Genomic DNA, 26,572 nt, shown 5'->3' on the forward strand with positions numbered 1-26,572 from the left:
TTTGTTTGTTGCATTATACGCTATTATGATGTAGCATTGTATATTCTACTTAAACTTGTCCTATTTCAAATTTATTTTCCACTGAATTATTATTTAGGTGTATGGATTTAAAATTTGGAGCATTATTAATAGGGTCTATGTTATTGGCATTTCCATGGTTCCGTTTTTCACACCTACACGATGCATTCTAAGAAAACTTTTTTGTTGAGTTTTGTAAAGCTTATTGTCTTTCACTCTTTTCTCCTACTTATTTTCAGAGCATAGATTTGTAGCAAATGACAAAAAGACAAGGATAAATGATACCTTTATAAATATGCGTGTTTCTGAATGTATTTTCGTTCATGTGTATGTACATATATACTTTAGTCAAAAGGCGACATGTCTATGCCACTGTTATGGATTTCTAGACTGCCATCAAATTCACTTTCCCATATATATGTGCTTTTCATTGATCGACCTCAATTATATTGACTATTCTGAATAATTTTACCGTTGATCAAATAAATCCTCTACGAATGTAATTACTTCAACATCAATGATTCATTGGTCTTGTGTGAATGCCGCAAACTATTTATCATGGTTTTCCTTTATAATCAAATGCAAACTCGGCGGTGTTATAAAAAATGTGTTATTCTTATTAAGAATTAGTACATGTATTCTTTTATGCTCCGTGCTATTATAGGATTGCCAGACTTCAAAGCACAAGCGTAGGAGGAATGTGACCTATAAGAGACAAAACGTCAGCGAGAGGAGGTATAAACAAGGATTCATCCGGACGGGCATCTCTTAAGTATACCACAGCAGGTAAGTGAATTAATAAACATAAATGCATGAATGACTTTCTCTTCCGAAAAGTGTAATTAGTGATATGATGACTCATATACCTTTCTGTGTTAAAGTATAGTTCGATGGTTACCCTTCATACCATTCAGAAATGTTCAGTGTCAGGATGATTTGCGATTTGTTGAGTCTTATCAAATTCGATGTAATAGCTATGTATGTCATTTATTTATGTCATTCTATCTCACATACTGCCATGGCAAGTCATTTTCTAGGATAAGACAATGCTCGAAAATGTTTTGATATTAGACTCAAATTATCTGTTGAAATTGGTTCTTTTGGTTTTAATTTTTTCCCTTGACATAATTTATTTTTTTTCCCTTGACATACAATAGCTTTGATTTTATAAGTATTTTAACTCTACAATGTTACATTTTAGTTAAATATTCTACTTAATAAAGTTTTCAAATATAACAGAATATGGTTTTGTAATTATAAGCAGGAGATATATCTATAAAATGTTATGTGGGTACCATTGTTTGATACTGAATGATGATGATGTAAATCAATGGGTCCTTTTATAGTTTGGCTTTACCATATTTGTTTGGTTGTTTCTTCGTCCACATTTATGCTCGTATTTAGTTAAAGAACATCTTATAAAATGACAACTATTTATAAACGACATCACTCCTAACTACCTTATGAAACTGTATCTCTTTTTGTCGTTTATAATTCAAAGAACATATTGCCGGAATGACCATTTTATGTTGAGATATATTATGGGAAAGACTCTTTTATACTGAGACATGTTTTGTAGTAGACTTGTTTATATTGAGACATGTGAAGGGGTTGACTCTTTTATACTGAGACATGCCATAGGGTAGACTATTATATATTGAGACATGTAATGGTGTAGGCTCTTTTATATTGAGACGTGTCATGGGGTATACTCATTTATATTGCGAAAGGTCGTAGGGTATAATCTTTTATATCGAGACGTATCATGGGGTAGACTCTTACATTTTGAGACGTACCATCGGGTAGACTCTTTTATGTTGAGACGTGACATGGGGTAGACACTTTTATATTGAGACATATTATGGGGTAATATATATATATATATATATATATATATATATATATATATATATATATATATATATATATATATATATATTCATATTGCATGTCTTCATCCTCTTCAGTTCCAAACCTAGCGTGCGCAATAAGATATAAGTTTAAATTTTAAAAGGTTTCAACTAATATTCGAAAAATTATCGGAACTTGAACATTTCCATTATATAATTTACAAACACGTATTCCGGTAAATGAAATGCCTTTAATGAGATGCAATCATTTAATGAGATGCAATCATGGCGGAGTTAGCGCGCTAAGTTTATAAATCATCCGTCATGTAATACTTTTAATTTTTCTCAAACTTATCTTTCGTTTGTGAGTCATGTTTGATTCCTATGCATAATGCATGAAAATCGGTTTTTATTTTAAACATTTTTCTTATTTATAGGAAACTTTAGAAGCCAGTTGGGTATCAAGTTAATTCGAATTTGCTGTTGGTATGCCTGTCTTCAATCTTAGCCCTAAATGTACTGTTTAGATATGTATCCTGTTGGTATGCGTGTCTTCAATCTTAGCGCTAAACGTGCTGCTTAGACTTGTATCATGTTAGTATGCACGTCATCAACCCTAAACGTACTTCTTAGACTTATTTCCTGTTGGCATCCAGGCCATTAAACCGAACCGTACTGCTTAGACTTATTTCCTGTTGGTTACTATGCAATTAATCCTAATTTATATGATAAATTATCTTCCCTAAAGTCACCAACATATTACCATACACACTAAAAAGAATTCAGCACAGAGAATCATCGGAACAATTATAGATGTTATTTGTAAGTGTATTTAGCACATCATTGGTTTCTTAAAGGCGCATTGGTCTGTTCATTTCGCTTCCGATACAAATCCTCCTGTATGACAAAGTTTTAACCTTGATCTTGCTTCACCTTTCTTGGAAGATGATGTTGTTACTCCTCGTACTTCAACAAAACGCACTTCGAACAGAATGCAGTCATCCATGGAGAATTCTAAGACGAGTGAAAATTTGTGGTAAAATGTCATCTGTAGGATATTTTCAACGTCTTGTATGGAGAAGTTTGAGACCGATAGCGAATCCTATTTCAACGTCTAATATGGAGAATCTTTAGACAGATAGCGACTCATGTTTCAAAGTCTTGTATGAACAAATTTTAGACAGAGAGAGACTCACGTTTACATGTCATCTATGGTGGATTGTCAAGTCACAATATTGTTTCCATTAACAAGATTGTATGACCTCATGTCACAATTAAACTTTTCTAAAGAAATCATTACCTAATGGATTATAACTTTCTAGAATGTTACTAAAAATATAACCTGGACAATGTCCTATACATCAAGGGAATTGTAGAAGAATCCATATAACATAGACCTAAATCCAAATAAACATGGTTAATTTCATTAATAATGATCCAAATAACGAACCGATAAACATCGATAATATTTTAGCTATGTATTAGTTGTTAACAAAATAAAAGAAAAATGTTAAAATGAACTAAAAATCAATACAAACTAAGTATATGTATATATATCACATTAAGCTTAACTTAGCTGCAAATGACTGTACATATACAATATACTGATCTGCCTAATATATAACGAGGAAACGTTCGCTTGTTTTGATACAAGGAAAACAACATCAGTAGCTGTGGATATTTGTTTAAACTGTTGACCTAATGATATTGTGGCATATTACAAATGGAACCATTGATTGTGCATTGTCGGTAATATATGAAAATATTATTTCGCTTTTTCAGAATGTTGCATTAAAGTCATGGATCTTTAGACTATGCATCCATTAAATGCATCCGCATTAAAGCTTCCCTTCCATTTACTGTGTCAACAAGTTCCATCGAACTTCTTTCGCATGTCAGTTGCCCATTAAATTCGTATCAACTGCATCAGAATTGTTTCTGCGTCCCAGTTGCCTTTTATTGCCTTATCATTTGCGAAACGATCTTAAGTATGAAAATTAAACAAATTTACAGTTATCTCTGTTTGATTAACATATCTGCTGTGTCCCTACATAACACTCTTTTTTTCAAAACAGTTGCATACAATATTGTATGGAAAGTCACTTCTACAAGTTAGTAAAATGTACGGGAGCAAGGCACATCCTTTTATGTAAGTTATGACACTGTACTGAAGTAGAGGACATCCTTTTATGTAAGTTATGACACTGTACTGGAGTAGAGGACATCCTTAAATGTAAATTATGACATTGTACTTGAGTAAGGTGGATCCTTTTAAGTAAGTTATGACACTCTACTGTTGTTATGGACATCCTTTTATGTACGTTATGACAATATAATGTTGCAATGGACAAATTTTGATGTAGGTTATGATAATATAATGTTGTAACGCACAACCTTTCATGTAAGGTATGACAGTGTACTGTTGTTAAGTTACATCTTTATTTGTAAGTTATGACACTGTACTGAAGCAAGGGACATCCTTTTATGTAAATTATAACATTATACTGGTGTAAGGGGATTCCTGTTATATAAGTTATGACACTGTACTGTTTGTAAGGGACAATATCTTATGTTAGTTATAACACTATACGGGAGTAAGGGACAACCATTTTTGACTGTTATACCACTGTACTGGAGAAACTGATTTCCAAATTTAGAAGCTCTGAATAAGTAATAGTCTACACCAGCACGTGGACAATAATGTCACATGATGCAACTACACTTACAAAAAGCAAATAGCGAATGTCGCTGATAGAGGATTCAAACAAAATCATGTATAAATTAAGCTATGGAACAAACTCATTTGAATTTCAATTCATTATCTCGAACCAGCAAAAGGAATGATGAATCAGCCATAACAACATAGATGACGATATCTTAATCGACGGAAATAACACCAAGAACAATAATAATAAGAAATATTATAACAATATCACTTCTAAAACAGCTAAAACAAATGAACAAAAACAACTAATACAACTAATGGCAACACTAACTGCATAATGAGAATGTATGAGTGACCTATAACATTTCAACATTATGTAGTTCCAATCATATCTGAAGCGTTTTGCATAGATGTGTAATTACCACAATAAGTAACTTATAGCCTGAGTGACGCTCCTTATCCAGCATTCTAACAACGAATTAACATAGTAAGAGCTGTGATGTATTCAAACAATGATGGTCGGAACGTGATTGTTTTTTTGTTGCTATCACTGCGAAACTCTTCATCAAAATGAAAACTCCTTTAGATACGAGGTGTAATAAGGTCATTACAGTAAACAGCTCTTTTATTAGAGCATAAAACTGCATTATCGAAACACAAATTCATGTTTAAATACAAAACTAGTAAACGGTCAATTTTTGCACAATGGTATGCTGTAGTTTTTGCACGTGTTTACTTGTGTACACCTCGTGAATGTAATTTTGATATTTATGAGCAACCAATCGCAGAGAGCTTTAACTTGAAAATCACCTTCTTTACCTGGCTAAGAATACAAGAGTGGATTAGATTTGCCGTGGATTGTTTAGGTCATGGTTGGTTTTAATTTTGTACGCTAAGCACACAAGCTGAAGGATATGAAAGAGTATGCAAAACATTCCTTATATCATAACCTTATCTACGGGATCTTTATGTATGCCCAATTCAACATTATAAAAGCAATATTCTGCATGGAGAGAGAGAGAGAGAGATGTTTATTTGTATGTTTTGCAATTGCTCAGTGTTCATGGATTCTCTCATATCTTTTGTATTCGTACAAACAAGAGCTACTTGTTATTTATGGATTGATTTCTAATTCAGTTGATTCCTAGAAACGTTTATTCATGGCTCAGTTAATTTGGATAAAATATTAACAGTGTTCTGACTGTCAGAAGGGACGCATGCAAAAAAGCTATTGCATTACTCCTGATAAGTTTGGACATTGCACTAACGTACACAGCATATTTCCCATGTCTCTAATGGTTAAGCCTATCATGAATTGATCTGGAAATGATGGATATCTAATTGGAATAGTTGCATTAGGTTATTGAGTTACCCTGTAGATATTATTGCGTGATAACTGCACGTTTATCTCCTCGGGGTGGTAATTGCACTTAAAAGTAAATCGTTTTTAGTCGAAATTATTCACTAGCCTCGATTCGCATTGTAATAACTTTTGTGAATGCAAGCACGGCTCATTTATATACATGTAGCACTTGCATGCCAGGCCAGATAATATTATGTAAATGGCCATTTGAAGAGATGCAAAAGATATAATGCTCACAAAATAGCTAATAAATGGATTTTGTGTGATGGAAAGACGCAACTCCGAATTCCTTAACAGGAGAATACAATTTTGCCAAGTTGCAATGGGATGGGATTAATTATGAATATTCTTGAAGGAGATAATGGTCGGAATATAAAAAAATGTTACAAGTTTTCAAATTTTCGAGTGTTTGCATTTTATTATCCTGAAGCCCCTGGAGTCAGTCATGGATAAGGATTCTTAATTTTTACTCTATATTAATTTTTTATATTTATTTGTACTACACAAGTTTAAAACAAAATTCATCTTTCATAAAATGCATTGGTGGGTTCCTGAAATAAACGTTTATTATTGACTTTGTTGTTTAATTCTTACGTTTAAATTGCCTGTCAAAACAAGAGTGACGTAATTCGTAGTGATAATGGTTCGAATAACATAATGCCGCCATCTGTCTCTTTACCTTGGTCTTGTAAAGGTGATCTTTGTGGAGAGATGTGTGCATAACATAGAGTTATGTATTGCCAATATGAAAAACATTGCATTAAAAAGTACATTCATACAATTGCCAGATAACATAAACGAAGTTTCATAGCATCAGATTTCAATAATTTATCTCTTATAAAAGAATAGATGCAGTCACACCTTCAAAATATGTTGTTCGTATGGTACAAAATGTTTATATCCGGTAAGAAAAGTATCAAATTAGCTCAATGTCGGATGTAGAACAATACCGAAGAAAAAGAAACTAGACTGATATATATATATATATATATATATATATATATATATATATATATATATATATATATATATATATATATATATATATATATATATATATATATATATATATATATATGTGTGTGTGTGTGTGTGTGTGTGTGTGTGTGTTTATTGCGTTCGATGCATTGGACTGTTTCCTTGCCTGCCTTAGATTGGTCCCAGACCATAATCTTTAACTTTCATCACTTTCTCGGTGAGCTTCCGCGCTCATAGTTCTACCTTACACTATAGTCGTTAAGTATGTGTTGGGTAAGATTCATGCATGACCACTGCCCATCACAATGCTCTCTGTCTTGAACATACCCCATGCTAGATGTAAACTCACGTTCGCTCTGACCAAAATGCAGGATTATTATTGCCCGACGTATCAGTACTAGTCTGCCATATTTTAAATATACAACTCGGTTGTACACTTTATTCACGTTCGCTCTGACCAAAATGCACGATTATTATTGCACGACGTATAGACCATCAGTTACTAGTTTGCCATATTTTAAATACACAAATCAGTTGTACACTTTATTTTCATTTATGCAGGAATTAAACGTTCTGATAGTTCCCTCTGTTTGTTTTAAGTCCACCGATACCCTGCGAGTTGAGCCCATCTCAAATCGATGGCGTGCTTTCGACGTACTTTCCCTTATAGCGCCTTAGCGGGCAATTATTGGTTGTTCAGTGTTCAGATATATTGTCTCTCTATGGAAATATACGAGCACTCCCTTTGTTAATAGTATTCCTTTCGTGGGGCAGACAAGTTTGTCTTGGATAAGGACTTAACCTTGGATTCACAGCCTTGGAATATGTTCGCGTGGCATTGAGTTACGTAAAATATCACGTCATTTTGAAAACAATGTGCTTTGAATTGGCTTTTCATTGTCACAATCTTATAATTTGGAGATTTCTGTTCAGGTGTCAGTCTCCCATTGTCTTCGTTAGAACATCAGAATCAATATGCATATGGTTAGTTACAATTTTCATATTGTCACATGCACCAATCATTTGGTCGAATTTCAGGTTGTCAGCTGCACCATTCATCTGGTCGATTCTCAAATTCATGACCATAATTTCTAGCCCTTTACTAATCTTGTCACATTTATATCCCCAGCATCTAAAACACATGCCTTTATCTGTGTATCATTGCTTACCGTGGGACATGTTGCGAACCTCATGTTAAGATCCACGTTGCCACTCATATAAAGAAGAAGATACAAGGTCACGAAAATTCTAAAAGTCACAAATACACCAAACGTTTTTATCTAAAGCGAATGGTTTACGCCCATATTTCGCAGACGTGTTTTACATTTGTCCCCAATAAAATAAATACATCATTTCAACACTTTACCTTAGTGATTACCCAACAGTAAGAGGATATATATATATATATATATATATATATATATATATATATATATATATATATATATATATATATATATATATATATATGTATATATATATATATATATATATATATATATATATATATATATATATATATATATATATATATATATATATATATATATAAATAAGGGAACCCTTGGTGGGGACCCAGGGATGGCCCCTACAAGATGGGCATAACATCTAACTGTACTGGTACATTCCTTAAAAACGTTCCAGTGTTTCGCTTTCATTTTGTTTTGTGGGGTTATGCTTTTCACCAGCACACTTTCACATTCCATCCCCTTTCCAGATCACCCCGTGGCATTCTCATCCAGGATCGTAGGTCTGAGAATTGATTATGCACTTAACATCGTCGGCAACTCATACGATCTTTACCTTTAATATAACCATTTATTATCAGTCTGGGAGTAATGTGTGCTTAGAAGACGATATTTGACTATTTCCGAAGTAACACATTTTGTTTTGTCGGACCTACTAAGAAAGAACAGTATGAAAAACTAATACAAGAATAAGAGAAAAGGAACTTAACCTTTGAAGTTCATTGATGAAGTATTATCTGATGAAACTGATTCAGGCTAATTTTAATAGACCGAGTAGAATCATAGACTGAACTAGTGTTAGACATTTCTAGACTGTAGATCCAATAGACAGTATCGGGTCGTTAAAGTTAAATCTCTGAAGAGGTGAATTTGATTCTGCCTCGGTGAATTTGCGTTATTATTCCTGCACGACAAAAAACATGTCAATCTACTACACAAGAACTGTGATTGACAATTGTCGTGCTATAATAAATACATGTTCTCAACGGTTTGTGATTACTAGCAGCATTTTGAACAACATGAAACTTTGACGATATACACAGTAAGTATTTGAGTTGATCACATAATTAGTACATGGATTATGTCATGCTAACAAATGCAAATTTCTAATTAAGCTGAAGTACACCATTTGTAAAATCTGCTTGTTAGAAGCGTATATGACCCATACATATTATCTAATTATTCGGACAACAAAGTATTATATATTTATGGTATAGTCATTGTAGTGTTTTGATCCTTAATAAATATAAATGAATTTATAAATATTATTGTCTCCAACAATAAGCTCAGTGTAGGATAATGCATTTTATCATTTGATGTAATATAAGGGATCAGTGTAGGGGAAGGTATTTTAACAACTGAAGTATTATAATGGATTAGTGTAGGTTAAGGCATTTTAACATTTGAAGTAGTATAAGGGATCCTATTGATTTATTAGAGGCACGTGCAAAGCAAAACAATGCGACAATGCAGTCATTCGAGGCACGTACAAAACACAGACAATGCCTCAATGCAGCGATTAGAGACACGTAAAATGCACAGAGAATACCGGTTAGAGGCACTTATGCAGCACAGACAATGAAACAATGCAGTGATTAGAGGCAAGTACAAAATACAGACAATACAACAATGCAGTTATCAGAGACATACACCAAGCAGAGACGATGTAACAATGCGTTGATCAGAGACACCCACCAAGCACAGACAATGCCACAATGCAGTCATTAGATACACGTACCAATATACAGACAATTCCACACTGCAATGATTAGAAACACATACAAAGCACATGTAATGCTAAACTGCAGTGATTAGACACACGTGCACAGCACAGACAATGTTACAACACAGTGATTAAAGACACATACAAATGCACAGACAGACACAATGCAGTGATTCGAAACACGTACAATGCACATACACTATACAATGCAGTAATTAGAAGCACGTACAAAGCACATATGATGCCAACATGCAGTGATTATAGACACGTGCAAATCACATACAATGTCAACATGCAGTGATTAGAGACACGTGCAAAGCACAGACAATGCCAACATGCAGTGATTAGAGAGACGTACAGGACACAGACAATGCCATCTTGCAGTGATTAGAGACATGTGCAAAGCAAAGACAATGTCACACTTCGGTGATTAGAGACACGTACAAATACACAGACAGTGACGCAGTGCAGTGATTAGAGACATATACAATGCACCAAAATGACATAATTCATATGCAGGCCCGGCCTTAGGGTAAGGCGAACAAGGCAATTACCTTGGTCTCCGCGCTTTCAAGACATCAACTCCGCAATGCAATTTTTTGCTTGGGGCCCCGCTAATGGCTTGCTGCCTTTGTACTGCCTTGGGCCCCGCTCATGGATTGCTGCCTTGGGCCCCGCACATCGCTTGCTGCCTTGGTGCTGTCTTGGGCCCCGCACATCCTAGGGCCTGGCCTGTTCATATGCATCATTTAATTTCCACGATTTATTGCTAAATTTGTTTTCAGTAATGTAAATGGTCATTTATATTTTCTTTTGTTGATCGTCGCGTACGAATTATGCGTGATTATTAAATAACATTCTTCACATTAGATTACGAATCAACAGCTGATGCTGTTAACATGGTATGTACTTGAAACCAGTTAAAATACCTAATATTATAGGCTTGCATTTCAAAATCCTTAATATCAGTCACGTAAGAAAAGAAAAGACAATTTGCTCTGCATAAATATTCCCATTCGTGTGATATATTACTTATTTATAAACACTGCAGAAGTGCAAGTCAACGAAATACAATTAAAGTTTATTGATATTTGTATTCTCTAGTAATAAATTACAATAACACATGGGTAATCTTAGTTTCCTTTTATTTGGCGATGAAAGCTTGTTTTCCTTACAGTGCTGGTGTGTCGAATTAATGCTGGTGTCTAGAGACGTAATGCATGCGTTGTCGTCTTTGGGCACATATTTATTTACAAGGCAGACGGTAAAATGGTCAATTCTGACTATAAGCGCCCTAAAATAGTACACCCCAATGATGGTTTTAAACCATTAGTAGGAAGCCTCAAAGATCGATATAAACCAGTTTGTAGGAAGCTCAAGCAATGAATGTAGACCAGCTTACAATTCCAAGGATGGCCATAGACCAGTGTGTAGAAAGCTCTAAGGATGGCTATGTAACATTCCTATTCCATAATGATCAAGTGAAATGTCCTAAGTCTGTCTAAAGGCCACATCATTATTTTAGATTACAGGAACTGTTAGTTAGAACGCTAGAGGGCGACCATTGTTGTTTAAGCCTGGTCTTCCGCTGTAGGTTAATTGTGTATGATGCAGCCATAGTTTATAGTCATACTGGCAATATTCGATTTCTTCACTGGACACTGTCCATTCATACAATACATGTGAGCAAGCCATCGTCTATTTTGGAAACGCTAATTGACCATTGAAATCGCGCAGCCTGTCTATCAATAAGATATGCAATATATTGGTCACTAGCGCTGCACAGATGACAATGCACATTCTACTTTCAGATATATTAGTTCAATGCCCTGATTACAACATTGCTCTACCTCAAACAGTGCTTTTGTTAAATATGCGCAAATGAAGAATAATGTCATCCTGACCACAAGTAAGGCTAACGTGTTTGGCAATCATCGTGTATTATACTATTTATCTGTGCTAGCTGAGTGGTGATTCTGCTAAGTGATGACACGCTGTTGTGAAAAGCTAATTCTTACTACTTGTTGAATTGTGCATATGCTTAAATAGTATTACCTATAGTCAGCATGGGTATTATGTATACTTTCATATCATGATCCTTTTGATAAGTTTCTGTCCACTGAGATTAGTATTTAAAAGATCAGGACTGTAGCAAGATGCTAAACTTAGTAAGCTATGTCGACCCCAGATGAACTTAAGGGCCTAGCCCGACCATGAACATCAGTAATGTCCCTGGAATGTGGCCGGCATTACGTTTATCTGGGCCATCCGAGCTAGCGATTGTGAAATCACACGTGTGTGATTTCTATTGGTTCATTGTCAGTATTGCTTTATTCCTGAAACTATTTTATTTCCCTTACTTCACTGTGTCAACATCATCCATGTTGTGTTAGATTGAACTGAACTGCAAAACCAATTGAACCTCTGTTATTTCATCAGGATTAATTGAAATTGTTCTCAAACTGTCAGGAACTAAGACACTATATAACTCTGGAAACGACCGCTTGTTTGAACGGCGGTGCTAATTTAATGAACCGTCAGTTTGACATAAAATCATGATGTATGCCGAATTTTCATTTCTAACAACATTTTGCATTATTCTCCTTTTCAATAGGAAAATAGCATTGCTTAAAAACATGCTTAAGTCTCAAAGGCATACGAACAACAATCTAACCCTCTGTTACTCTTGCAAGATCTGGAAATTTCATTAAAGCGAATTTGCTATCTAGTTTGTTCTGATATCAGAGTGAGTAAGCGCTTAAGCTTGTTGGAAGAACGATCATACCGAAGAAGATAATACCGAAATTTCTCAATTTTGACAGAAAGCAGAATCGACCCGTAGTACACCTTTAATATATATTCTCATATTATGCTGCCCTTAACTTGTATTCATTATTGTTATGTATTGTTTTAACGTCGTAACGTCGCCAAGACAATCACACAGTACATTATTTATGTACATACTATTAAATTACTCTAGACAATACACTTCATAATTGGTTAATAAAGTGGCTAGTTAATTAATTATTCAACGATACAAAGAAATGTAATGTTAAAAATATTTTACTTCAATAATCATCATGGTACTAAATATATTCACAAGAAACAAATGCCATATTGCGTTTAAGCTTCTTGTCCAAAACTTTACTTCGATAATCACCAATGTATTAAATAAATTCCAGGGAGAAAAGAATGAAAAGCCGCGTTTCACCTACTTGTGCAATATTTTACTTCGATAATCACCATTGTATGAAAGAAGTTCCTGAGGGAACATTGGCTAGTCCAGTTTTAATTACCTGTCCCGTTTGAATTACTTGTCCAGTATTATACTTGGAAACTCATCACTAAAACTAAACAAATTCCAAAGAGTAAAATGGCTAGTCAAACATTAGCTACCTGCCCAATTTACACTTACGTGATTTATTTAGGTTTATGTAGACTCGGAATTACATATTTCCTGGTGGAATGATCAAAACGGGTTGATATTGTCTTCCTACGGAGTTGTCAAGTAGGATTGGTTCGCTTGCTGTTTTCTTATCTGTTCACAGATTATACTTCAATACGTGAATCTAAATTAATCCAGTTAGTGTAAATGAAACTAGTCAGGCTGTATCACTCACAAAATACTTGATACTGACATCGATATCAATATTTAATATATACATCGATATCATGGTTATTTGTACTCATTCACAAAATACTTGATAGTGACATCGATAACATGGGCATTTTAGCTCATTTCTATGCCTTTGGAATTTCAAATTTTATAATGGTTGCCATATATATGTCCATGATCATTACAATAAACATCGCTAGCTTTTGTTCGGCTGGAATATAAACTTTTATCTGACACTTTAATAAGGATAAAAATAATGTAATATTTAATCATCTATACTCTAAAGTGTATGAGTATCTGCCCAAAAATGGCGTATAGCAAATTTACTGAACACATCAACAGTCACAAAATACATAAATATTAACAAATAATGTTATTTTGAATCAGTGTAAACCAGTAACGTTACTTTGACTCAGCATAATCCAGTAACGTACCTTTGAATCCATGTAAACCAATAAAGTTACTTTGAATCAACCACAAAACATATTTAGAATCACTGAAACAATTTAGAATAGTCAGTTATTAGTCGGCATAGTAACACAGAATGCAGATATACTGAATAATTACTCTATACACGAAGCTGTAATATTTGTTTTTCTCATAGATGAGGTTTGAAGAATGGTAATGAAAATGAGTGCTAAATATATATTTGAATTTATCAGACAAGCACCGAGTACCTAGACACGTTTGAACGTATTAGACAGGCACTGAGTACCTAGACCAGTCTGAATTTATTAGACAGGTACTGAATAACTAGATATTTTTTCAAATTCATTAGAAATGTACTGAGTACGTAGATATGTTTGAATTGATGAGAAATGTACTTAATACTTAGATATGCTTTGAATTAATTATAAAGTCACAGAGGACCGAAACATGTTTGAATTAAACTAGTCAGGCACTGAGTACCTATATATATTTGAATTTATGAGACGGGCACTTAGTACGAAAACGTTTGAATTTATTAGACAGGCACTGAGTACCAAGACATGTTTGAATTTATGAGACAGTTACTGAGCACCAATACATGGTTTAGTTTGTTAGACGGGCACTGAGTACCAAGACATGTTTGAATTTATGAGACAGTTACTGAGCACCAATACATGGTTTAGTTTATTAGACGGGCACTGAGTGCCAAGACATGTTTGAATTGTATTAGACAGGCACGGAATATTGAGATATGTTAAGATCCCGGGTGAATCTTACTAGGCATTATCACAGCGATATTATATGGATGAGCTTTGTAATTTTCTCCACCAAACTATTGACACTTCGTACCGTCCAGGGATTCGAATTAACATAGTGTGATAATTGAATAACTATCACTTTAGATGGATTGTATCTAAGTTGATTATTCAGTTTTTCTGGATACTTAATAGACAGTCGAGTCCTATAATGTTTTTCAGTGAGGTAGTAAATAAGTTTCAACGATGACAGTCAGTATTAAATTGCTCACGAAGGAGAATTCAGATCATGGCACATAGCGATCTTAGAAAAAGTAATTCCATCTGCTGATGAGGATCGGTCAATTTATATTTCAGCTTTGTTACATTTCCCAAGCTCTGTTGATGAGGATCGGCCAATGTATGCTTTAGCATTGTTAGATTTCTAACGATACCATACATATTTCAATTCTATTGAATTGCTTCTAATAATATGTAAGAATTGTAAGAACAAGATTTGCATGTCTAAGTGTTAATACTTTTTAAGTATGTGCATGCCAGTAATTTTCATTGTCCTGTACTTTTAAATATTTTGCAATCATGAAATGCAAAATGTTTGGAAACACGAAACTCAATCCCGAGCTCAGGGTTAAAGTTTAATAACTCTGTAATTGTACTAAGAACATATTTGAAAACTACCACTTAAAACCTACTGAACTGTTGGTCTTATTTCAATATGCTTAATTTGGATGACTACTATATTCATCTAAGCATCAGCTACATTAATGTGCATGAAATGTTAATGAAAAAATAGAATAAGTACCTCTAAAAAAACGCAAAAGGGAGGTAAATATGTTCTGAGGACAAACATCGTCCCTGTAGATGCAGCGAAGAAATAAAATTGTTAATTCGCTCTAGTAAATTATTGAAAGTATTTCCCTCAGTAAATCGACTAATTCACAAACTGGAATAAAATAAATATAGGTCCTCTATATTTCTGTAAGATAGTTCGTTTACCTTCCCACTCGACCGGGCAAACATTGCATTTCATATGTGATGGTGGTAAAGGTGATCAAGTAGTTGAGTTTTGTATCTGCTTAGATGAGCTGCGACGTGAGTGATGCAGGGAATGTTCTTTTTTATTGAACATACTAATTCGCACACAAGTCATTAATCGTTACTTTAATAATGAAGCATGAGCTATTACGTCACAAAGCTTTGTGTGTACTTTTGGGTTGATGATTAGGGACTACATTATTCTCACGGGAATGCATAACTTCATCCTTTACATGAAAGGAAAGTGTCTTTAACACACTCATATTGTGTAACACAGAAGCCATCAAGTCTGACCGAAGTTAGGCATGAAAACTTTGATATTCCTTCGGACCACGACAATCCTAGATATTATTTCCAATCATATGTATGTATGTATGTATGTATGTATGTATGTATGTATGTATGTATGTATGCATCAAATTTGTATGTGTATGTCACAAAATAAAATTAGAATGCATATGTCAATAAATACAATTTTGCATGCATATGGCACTATAATACAATTGGTATACATATGTTACTAAATACAGTTTGTAAGAGTATTTCACTATTATACAATTTTCATGCATATGTCACTAAATACCAATTGTATGCATACATCACTATAATAAAATTCGTATGCGTATGTCACTATAATACAATCCCATTATAATACAATTTGTATGCGTATCTCACTATAATACAGTCTGTATGCGAATGACACTATAGTACAATCCAACTATAATACGGTTTGTATGCGTATGTCTGTATAATACAATATCACTATAATATATTTTGTATGCATATGTCACTAAATACCATTTGTTTGCATATGTCACTATCATACAATTTGTAATCACATGTCACCATAATACAATTTGTATGCACATGCCACTATAATACAATTTGCATGCATACGTCACTAGAATCAATTTGAATGCGTATGTCGCTATAATACAATTTGCATAAGAATGTAAATACAGTACAATATGTATGCATATGTCACTATAATACAATTTTTATGCATATGTAACTAAATATCAATTGTATGCATACGTCACTATAATACAATTTGTATGCATATGTGACTATAATACAATCTGTGTGGGCAGGTCACTATAATACAATTTGTTTTCGGAGGTCACTATAACACAATTTGTTAGCGTATGTCAATATAATACAATCTGTATGCATATGTCACTAAATACAGCTTGTAAGCGTATTTCACTATAATACAATTTCCATGCATATGTCACTAAATATCAATTGCATGTATACGTCACTATAATGCAATTTGTATGCATACGTCACTATAATACAATTTGTATGCATATGTCACTATAATGCAATTTGTATGCGCAGGTCACACTAATACAATTTGTTTTCGGAGGTCACTATAATACAATTTGTTAGCGTATGTAAGTATAATACAATTTGTATGCATATGTCACTATACTAAAATTGGAATGCATATAGCACTAAATACAATTTGTATGCATATATCACTAGAATACAAGTTGTATGCGTATGTCACTTTAATACATTTTGTATTCACATGTCACTATAATACAAGTTGTATGCGTATGTCATTATAATACATTTTGTATTCACATGTCACTATAATACAAGCTGTATGCGTATGTCACTATAATACAATTTGTATTCACATGTCACTATAATACAAGTTGGATGCGTATGTCATTATAATACATTTTGTATTCACATGTCACTATAATACAATTTGTATTCACATGTCACTATAATACAAGCTGTATGCGTATGTCATTATAATACAATTTGTATTCACGTCACTATAATACAATTTGTATTCACATGTCACTAAAATACAATTTGTACGCGTATGTCACTATAATACAATCCCACCTCAATGACATTTTTAAGAAAATGTCACTATAATACGATTTATATGCGTATGTCACTATAATACATTTTGTGTGGATATGCCACTATTATACAATTTGCATGCATATGTCACTATAATACAATCCCAATAAAATACAATTTGTATGCGTATGTCACTAATCACAATTTGTATGCATATGTCACTAAACTGAGTTTGTATGCATATGTTACTAAGTACAATTTATATGCACGTGTCAATGAAACACAATGTGTACACATATGCCACTATAATATGAACATTATTTGCTTACCAGCATTATGTGATTTATAAAATGACGAGGACTGGATCAATATGTTAATGTATTGGATATGTATTTGTTATTACTTTTGCAGGGTCTCACTGAAGTTTGCTTATTTATCTGATATTATCCAAGCATGGTCTCACTGATGTATACGATATTTATATGTTTTTTCCAAAGCATGGTCTTATTGCAGTATTTGGTATTTATCTATTATTCATAAAGCATGGTCTCACTGAAATATGGAATACGTTTCTACTATTACCAAGGCATCGTTGCACAGTAATGGTCACAGTATTTATTTTGGTCAGTTGGAGGAGTTACACTTTAGTAAACTTAAAATATTATAAATCATATCCATTAAAGAGAGATTATAACCGAAAATTTGGAATAGGATAGGATAACCAACAGCATTTAGATAAGTTCAAAATCAATTCAAAATACTGAGGAAAAAGAGATTTTGTAATCCACTATATGTAGGAGTTCAGAACATTTATTGGAAACCTTTATACATTTGGAAGAGCCATTTCCTCCTTTTTGTAACATTGGTGTTACATTTTACTGAGCTATTTGTAAATATTTCGTTATTGATCATAAAGTTATATTTGACATAAGTGGCAAGTCACTATGTCGATATAGAATAGATTGTGTAAGGAATATATAGTGTTCAAATTTTATAAGGTTCTTCAAGACACACGAATATCTAGTAGGTAAAGACCTTCAAGAAGAATAACAAATAAACCGTTTTTTTCCTTCACAGATATTGCCAACTCTTTAAAAGATTCAAAGAAAAGATGGTCGCTATCGGAGTACATAAATATTATGTTTCTGGAACTTGGAGAGTACTTATAGATGCAATGGTGAATTTAAACTGTGAATTCACCCGTGCATCACAGACGTATGAGTGAATTCAACATTGATATATATATCAGTGAGGAACTCTTCAGTGAGGGTTTTGTTTCGAATTCTTTACGTTACAGCAGTTTGGTCTCATATTTTTTTTTATCTATTAGTTTGAATAAAATATTTAGATTTGCTAGACTAACATATTCTCTGTTAGACGGATTCATATTTTTTATGAAGATATAAGGAATAAAGGAAAGCAAGCCTACGTAATTGAAATAATGACCATATTGATTAATTTAAACAAACTTTTATTTGTATCAAAACTAAAAGACGTTCGTCTCTGAGATTCGTTAGGCACAGCCATTGGTCAGTATTTACGAGTAGACTGACAAATGTACAGCAATGTTCGAACAATTTCTTTAAAGACAATTATGTCTATGATTCTCGTGATGCATATTACATTAAATTAATGCAACCCTATGAATAAAAGTCTTCACTGTTAGCTGATTCCTCATCCTGTACTCATCCAGTATGATTAAAATGTCAATTAATATATAACGGCGATGTTGTGGTTTGTGTAATATTTCAATATCTCGACATAATACTTCATTATTGATCGACAGGTAGCGACAGCCCAACGGCTTAGATGTCATTACTCGTTGTCGATGGGGTTGTACATGAATGTTGCTTCTGGTGTTGTACCTTTTGAAAGAAACTTAACGGACTGCAATTTTAATTTCCTTTCCATATTGTGTTGCAATTATTTGTATGAGGATACCATGCCCCTGGACGTAATTAATATATGACATGGGTTGCTTAATTTGGTTGAGGATTAATGAGGTTAGTTAGGTTCTAATACCAGTTGAAATTACAAGGATCCATTGGTAGTCCATTGACCTAAACTTACTCAAAATTCTCGCTGCAAGAGACGAATCCATATTGTACTTTATTTTTTTTATATATCTGCTTCGTAACTTTCACCATGGACCTAAAAACTATTCATAAATGAATCCAAAAATCTACGTAAAAGCAAATATTTGGCAGCGATTCATAATCGTTATAAGTATCGACTGTCGTTGTCGTGGGCTTAGCGTCATTTTTCAGCACAAGATAGGCTATAAATGGGAACCAGTATAACTGGTGGAGGAAGAACTATGGAAAACCTTATTAAAAACCACCTACGCACGATAAAATACTGGCAAGCTTTCTTAGATATCCACATAGGCCTAACACAAGACCTAGAACCCACGCGAACTAATCTGTACAAACACACACGCACGCACTCACGCACGCACACACACATACACACACATACATACATACACACACACATACATACATACATACATACATACATACATACATACATACATAACCTTTTAATCTCTCTAGAAAAACACTTATTTACAGTTTACCACAGTCTAGACAATTTACATATTGTGTGTCCAGTTTATATGCTTCGATATTACAAAATGTGAACATATCACTTTATATAATTCTGATTGGCTCCAATAACACCAAAAATTCTTGTGCAGTGTTCTCTGTACTGATCGGCTGAGATAGCTTGAAAATTGTAATAAAACACACTTCCTCGTATTATTACAACCAATAGTTTGGCCGCCATGTTTGAATCGATTGCCCAGAAAAGACAGTTGTGTCTGCATATAGACAACTTACTCCATGCTCTAAAACTGGCGTTAAACATCAATATAGAAAAACAAAAACAACAAATACAAGTAAGGGTTTTGATTCATTGATGGCGTGTATGTAGTGTGGGTGGTCTAGTATACCCGTAACATGGAATCAACCCTATATACAAGAGTGATTTAAATGTTAACTTCTAGCAGTAAATAAGCTCACCTCTGTTCATAGGAGAGTGTGGCATAATCCGGTTTTCAAACCGATAGAACATTGTCAAACCACATAATTTATGTTATATAAAAGAGCCCAAACCATCCATGCAATTTCCGACTGTCAACTGTTCCAATCACATAATTAAAATATCCCGACACAAATATGTTAAAGTATGTCTGGAATCTCTAAATCAAATAAAGATGTTGAACATTTATGTCTTCTGAACCAAAGTTTATATTTATTCGGAAGGACGGTTTCTGTTTGCAAAAGAATATGCGAAAGAAAATCTACTTTTAATTGTTAAAAGTTATTTACAAAAATCAACTCTTTTGCGCACAGGAAATGAAATGTGCAAGATTGCTATCAGAATGAACGAAATTATTTATTCTGCTTTCTCCATGAACTACTTCTATATACATAGGATATACCCATTTTAGGCCATATATATATATATATATATATATATATATATATATATATATATATATATATATATATATATATATATGTCTCTGTGTGTGTGTGTGTGTGTATGTGTGTGTGACATAATCGTATACAGTATGCAAATTAAATCTGAGCATTCTAATGATGTTCGTACTATAGCTTCACGTGTGTTATCACCAGAACCATTTGGTCAAGTAGACAGACGACTGTAAGAGGCAATGGCATACATAATTTACCACTAATTTCATTTGTTTTATGTTATGCTAAAATCTGACAATTTTTGTCCGTTTGAATGGATTTAAATTAACTAAAATATATAGATTCGTCAATGTTCTTTTTACGCTTTATTTGAAATGTAAACAAGATGGAAATTCTTTTATGCATATCACTACTTAAATATCCGTATGTATGAATGGATGAATTATCATATTAAACTAGCTATCCGTTAGATTATGTTTGTTTGGACTGGAATGTGCGTGATGTTACGTGCTTTTGGCTCTTACAAAACGTGTCAAGAAAACAAGCGAAGACAACAAGCTTTCTAAAATTTAAAAAATTATTGATTTCCCTAGAAAATCAGCGTGAAAATGAGGAAAAAACTTACGGTTTTACGAATCAAATCCCAAAAAAATCTAAGAACTAAAAAAAGAGAAATCCTAGTTCGAGTTCCGATGAAATCCAAAATCGATGACGATGACGTGAGTTGTAACCTGTGAAGTGCTGCAGTGTCGACAGCCTCATGTTGAATCACGGAAATTATTATTCCAGGTTTTTTATAATTCTGTGTAAATTTCGATACTTGTCTTTGCTTAATAATTATTTAGAGCACAATTATTTCAAGGAAATACAAACTTGAGATCCAAAGAATTTGAAGAAAACAGAAAATTAGCCAAAAACTGGTCATGACATAAGACAATTTAATTTCTCAAGTTTTAAGGCAAGAATAAATATTATTTCTCGAAACATCAATCATAAATCTAAGTACAACGCAAAACAGATGCCCGGATGTCGGTCAATCCACTATAAAACTAGAGTTTGTAATAATTGCTACATGTCATTTGTCACGTACCCCTAGTATGGCCTCCATGCCTCTTATGAATCTTACGCTGCGAAGGAATAGAAAAGGAGTTTACTACAAACTATCACTGATTCTGAATGTAGGTCAGGAACTAGGTCAGCATTATATAAAATATTACGTCAAAAATAAAACAAAATCAGTCAGAACTACACTCTATTCCAGTAAATAAAGTTACATTACAATAGCAAGTAATGGAAGAAAAAAATTAAAACTTACAAACAAACAATTAAATTAAATCAAATATCAATTAAATCAAATATACATAACAAAAGATGTACACATCTTTGGTTCATAACAGTCATTTTGATCAGACTGTCATTTTTATTGCCTTAGGGTAGCCCCTGGCCTTGCTGTAACACGACAACTGTTCTGATACAATACACTGAGGTAGCGATGGGCCTTCTTGTAACACAACTGGTCTTATGCCATGCCTCTTGGTAGCGCTGGGATCTCCTGTAACACAACAACTGTTCTGATACAATGCATTTATCTTTGAGTGAATTCACTAAAATTATAAAAAGTGTTTAGCCAGTCAGTCAGCACTCTCGCATGATTGATTTAAATGATTCTCTAGAATTATATCTGGACGGCAAATTAGAAATTAATAATTTATGTTTATCACGACCTTATATAGAAACCTAAGACACAATAAGATGAAAAGGATGCTGGTCGTTAATTTGCTAGCAGAATATTCAAAGGTGGAAAGGCCGTGTCAGTACATGTATAAACTGTCATTACCTTAAGATGCATTCTACATTCTTGGACAAAAGGTAGCTATCTAAACATGATGTCTACAAATTACCATGAACTTAATCTACAGCTGACTATTACGGATAAATGTTTAGTGTTTATTTACTTTAACTCTTTTCATGATAGAATGTGTTAAAACACGAATAATATAAAGTTTAACACTGCATTGTGTTAATTATTTATCCACAGTTTTGAGAGGGAATATAGACCGATTTCACAATGTTACGTTATGTCGTTAATGGAACGTTGAAAGAAACGTGCTTTAATAATTTAATGGGTTTAATCATTCATTCTAAATTCTCAATACAAACTACGTCATGGCCTGAAAGTTAGTTTTGTCAGTTAATGCAGAACAATATTAGTTATCTGGGTTCATTATTTAATGATTCCATAACACAATATGACCAGGTATCTGCATTAGGTCTTCAATTTCATGACTTCCAAATGTATCTTCATCAGGTACTTGATGCCATGACGTTGATTGGTATCTGCATCAGGTGCTTGATTTCATGATGGTGATTGGTCATGAGTCTCCACATAAAGCATCCAATTAAAAACTGCATTTTCTTTTACCTGTAAAGAATACAATTAGGCTAATAGTAAATTAAGGCTAAATCTAAAATCAAACGCATAAAACATAATGTCTAAAGAAAAAACATATATCTTAATCAATGTATTTAAACTTCATTATGACAAGATTAAATACGTATCGATTCATAAAGAAACCATATACAATCGTCCTAGCTTGTGCATGGATGTGAACATGCCAAAACCTTGATTAATTCTGCATGAAACAAATATAAATTTATTTTTGAATTATTCCTAATACAAATCTTATTTCCAACGTTCGTATCATCTTCATCAATAAACATTTTATATGCTCTTCATTGAACAGTAACACATACCCACATAATAAACATTCCATAACAGCACAGTCTACAATTCAGATGATAGCGTTGGGGCCGCAGGCCATCGGGTCCTACTGTATCTCTTTAAACAATATACATGACAGTTTACCATTGATATGACAGTGTTGGGGCCGCGTGTCTTCGTGTCGTACTGAATCTCTTTCAATAATGCACAGGACAGTCCACCATTGATATGATAGCCTTGTGGCCGCAAGCCATCGGGTCCTACTGTATCTCTTTCAAAATTGACAGCACAGTCAACCATTGAGATGATAGCGTTGGGGCGGGGTGCCTTCCTGTCCTACTGTATCTCTCTCATCAATTAGACAATTCAGCAGCAGTGGTCCCCCTTCGATGCGAAGTCTGAAAATACGAATGTGTCAATGTGGCAAAATAATCGGACTCATCCGCTGCTATGAGTTAGCAAATCGAATATGAATTTGTAGAAGTTCATATTTTCCCAAAACAATTTTTAATTTGAAAAACAGACAATACTTTGGACTACTTCTCCTAAGATTAAAAAAGGCAATAATCAACGACATGCCATACACTAAATTAAGTTTATAATCATGGTCATGCCATATTTTACTCTACATTACAAAGCTGTTTCAGTTTGCTATTACAGTTTATAAAATTTAACTATCTAATGATAAATTAAACTATAGACTAATCAGATGGTCATATGAAATATGTATTTGAAACCTTGTCTTCATATATATGTTTATTGTTTTAATTAAACATTGGAATTATGTTTTACTTTTGGTAAAATTTAAAGACCTTCTGCAACTTTCATTGCATGAAAAATGTACAATCGAAGAGAAAGCATATTAATTTTATCATTATTGTTTCGTTTAAAATGAACAAATTCTTAGCGATACTATTCAATTTAAGAGGAAATAAAGGTTTTGAGAACCACATAGGTAGTAATAATAGAATTGGATTGGCTTTCAATCAATCAGATAATCCTCTTAAATTTTAAATGAATATCGTCAGTCTCACTTTTTGTTAAACCGATCATTCACTGTTACAAGCGTCTTTTGTTTGTCTCACGTAACTCCTTCACTGTTACAAGCGTCTTTTGTTTGTCTCACGTAACTCCTTCACTGTTACAAGCGTCTTTTGTTTGTCCCACATAACTCCTTCACTCTTACAAGCATCTTTTGTTTGTCTCACATAACTCCTTCACTGTTACAAGTGTCTTTTGTTTGTCTCACGTAACTCCTTCACTGTTACAAGCGTCTTTTGTTTGTCTCACGTAACTCCTTCACTGTTCCAAGTGTCTTTTGTTTGTCTCACGTAACTCCTTCACTGTTACAAGTGTCTTTTGTTTGTCTCACATAACTCCTTCACTGTTACAAGTGTCTTTTGTTTGTCCCACGTACCTCCTTCACTGTTATAAGTGTCTTATGTTTGTCTCAAATAACTCCTTCACTGTTACAAGTGTCTTTTGTTTGTCTCACATAACTCCTTCACTGTTACAAGTGTCTTTTGTTTGTCTCACATAACTCCTTCACTGTTACAAGTGTCTTTTGTTTGTCCCACGTAACTCTTTGACACACTTTCATTTAGTTTCAGGAACTCAATGTATAGTGTGTTTGTTTGTCCTACATAACAATTTGACACACTTTGCTTTAGCTTCAGGAACTCAATGTATAGTGTGTTTGTTTGTCCTACATAACAATTTGACACACTTTGCTTTAGTTTCAGGAACTCAGTGTATAGTGTGTTTGTTTGTCCTACATAACAATTTGACACACTTTGATTTAGTTTCAGGAACTCAGTGTATAGTGTGTTTGTTTGTCCTACATAACAATTTGACACACTTTGCTTTAGTTTCAGGAACTCAATGTATAGTGTGTTTGTTTGTCCTACATAACAATTTGACACACTTTGATTTAGTTTCAGGAACTCAATGTATAGTGTGTTTGTTTGTCCTACATAACAATTTGACACACTTTGATTTAGTTTCAGGAACTCAATGTACAGTGTGTTTGTTTGTCCTACATAACAATTTGACACACTTTGCTTTAGTTTCAGGAACTCAGTGTAGAGTGTGTTTGTTTGTCCTACATAACAATTTGACACACTTTGCTTTAGTTTCAGGAACTCAGTGTATAGTGTGTTTGTTTGTCCTACATAACAATTTGACACACTTTACTTTAGTTTCAGGAACTCAGTGTATAGTGTGTTTGTTTGTCCTACATAACAATTTGACACACTTTGCTTTAGTTTCAGGAACTCAATGTATAGTGTGTTTGTTTGTCCTACATAACAATTTGACACACTTTGCTTTAGTTTCAGGAACTCAGTGTATAGTGTGTTTGTTTATCCTACATAACAATTTGACACACTTTGCTTTAGTTTCAGGAACTCAATGTATAGTGTGTTTGTTTGTCCTACATAACAATTTGACACACTTCACTTTAGTTTCAGGAACTCAGTGTATAGTGTGTTTGTTTGTCCTACATAACAATTTGACACACTTTGCTTTAGTTTCAGTAACTCAATGTATAGTGTGTTTGTTTGTCCTACATAACAATTTGACACACTTTGCTTTAGTTTCAGGAACTCAGTGTATAGTGTGTTTGTTTGTCCTACATAACAATTTGACACACTTTGATTTAGTTTCAGGAACTCAGTGTATAGTGTGTTTGTTTGTCCTACATAACAATTTGACACACTTTGCTTTAGTTTCAGGAACTCAATGTATAATGTGTTTGTTTGTCCTACATAACAATATGCTTTAGTTTCCAACATAATTCTTTTGACACTCTTTGTTTTTGTTTCCGAAACTCAGTGTATAGTGTGTTTGTTTTTCCCACATAACTCTTTGACACAGTTTGCTTTAGTTACCGGAACTGAGTGTATAAAG

The 26,572-nt window shown here is 33.5% G+C and overlaps 1 protein-coding gene across 1 annotated transcript in view; it reads left to right on the plus strand.

The window, feature by feature from the left end:
* The first annotated feature begins 683 nt into the window (after positions 1 to 683).
* Positions 684 to 26,572, plus strand: part of LOC149780352 (uncharacterized) — a 130,776-nt gene continuing 104,887 nt past the window's right edge. The window contains exon 1 of the mRNA XM_089937246.1: positions 684 to 804. The gene's annotated coding sequence lies outside the window, so the exon portion shown is untranslated. The remainder of the gene's footprint in view (positions 805 to 26,572) is intronic.

The sequence above is a fragment of the Sinohyriopsis cumingii genome, chromosome 16 (assembly GCF_028554795.1).
Source record: "Sinohyriopsis cumingii isolate HCF-2022 chromosome 16, ASM2855479v2, whole genome shotgun sequence".
Taxonomy (NCBI): domain Eukaryota; kingdom Metazoa; phylum Mollusca; class Bivalvia; order Unionida; family Unionidae; genus Sinohyriopsis; species Sinohyriopsis cumingii.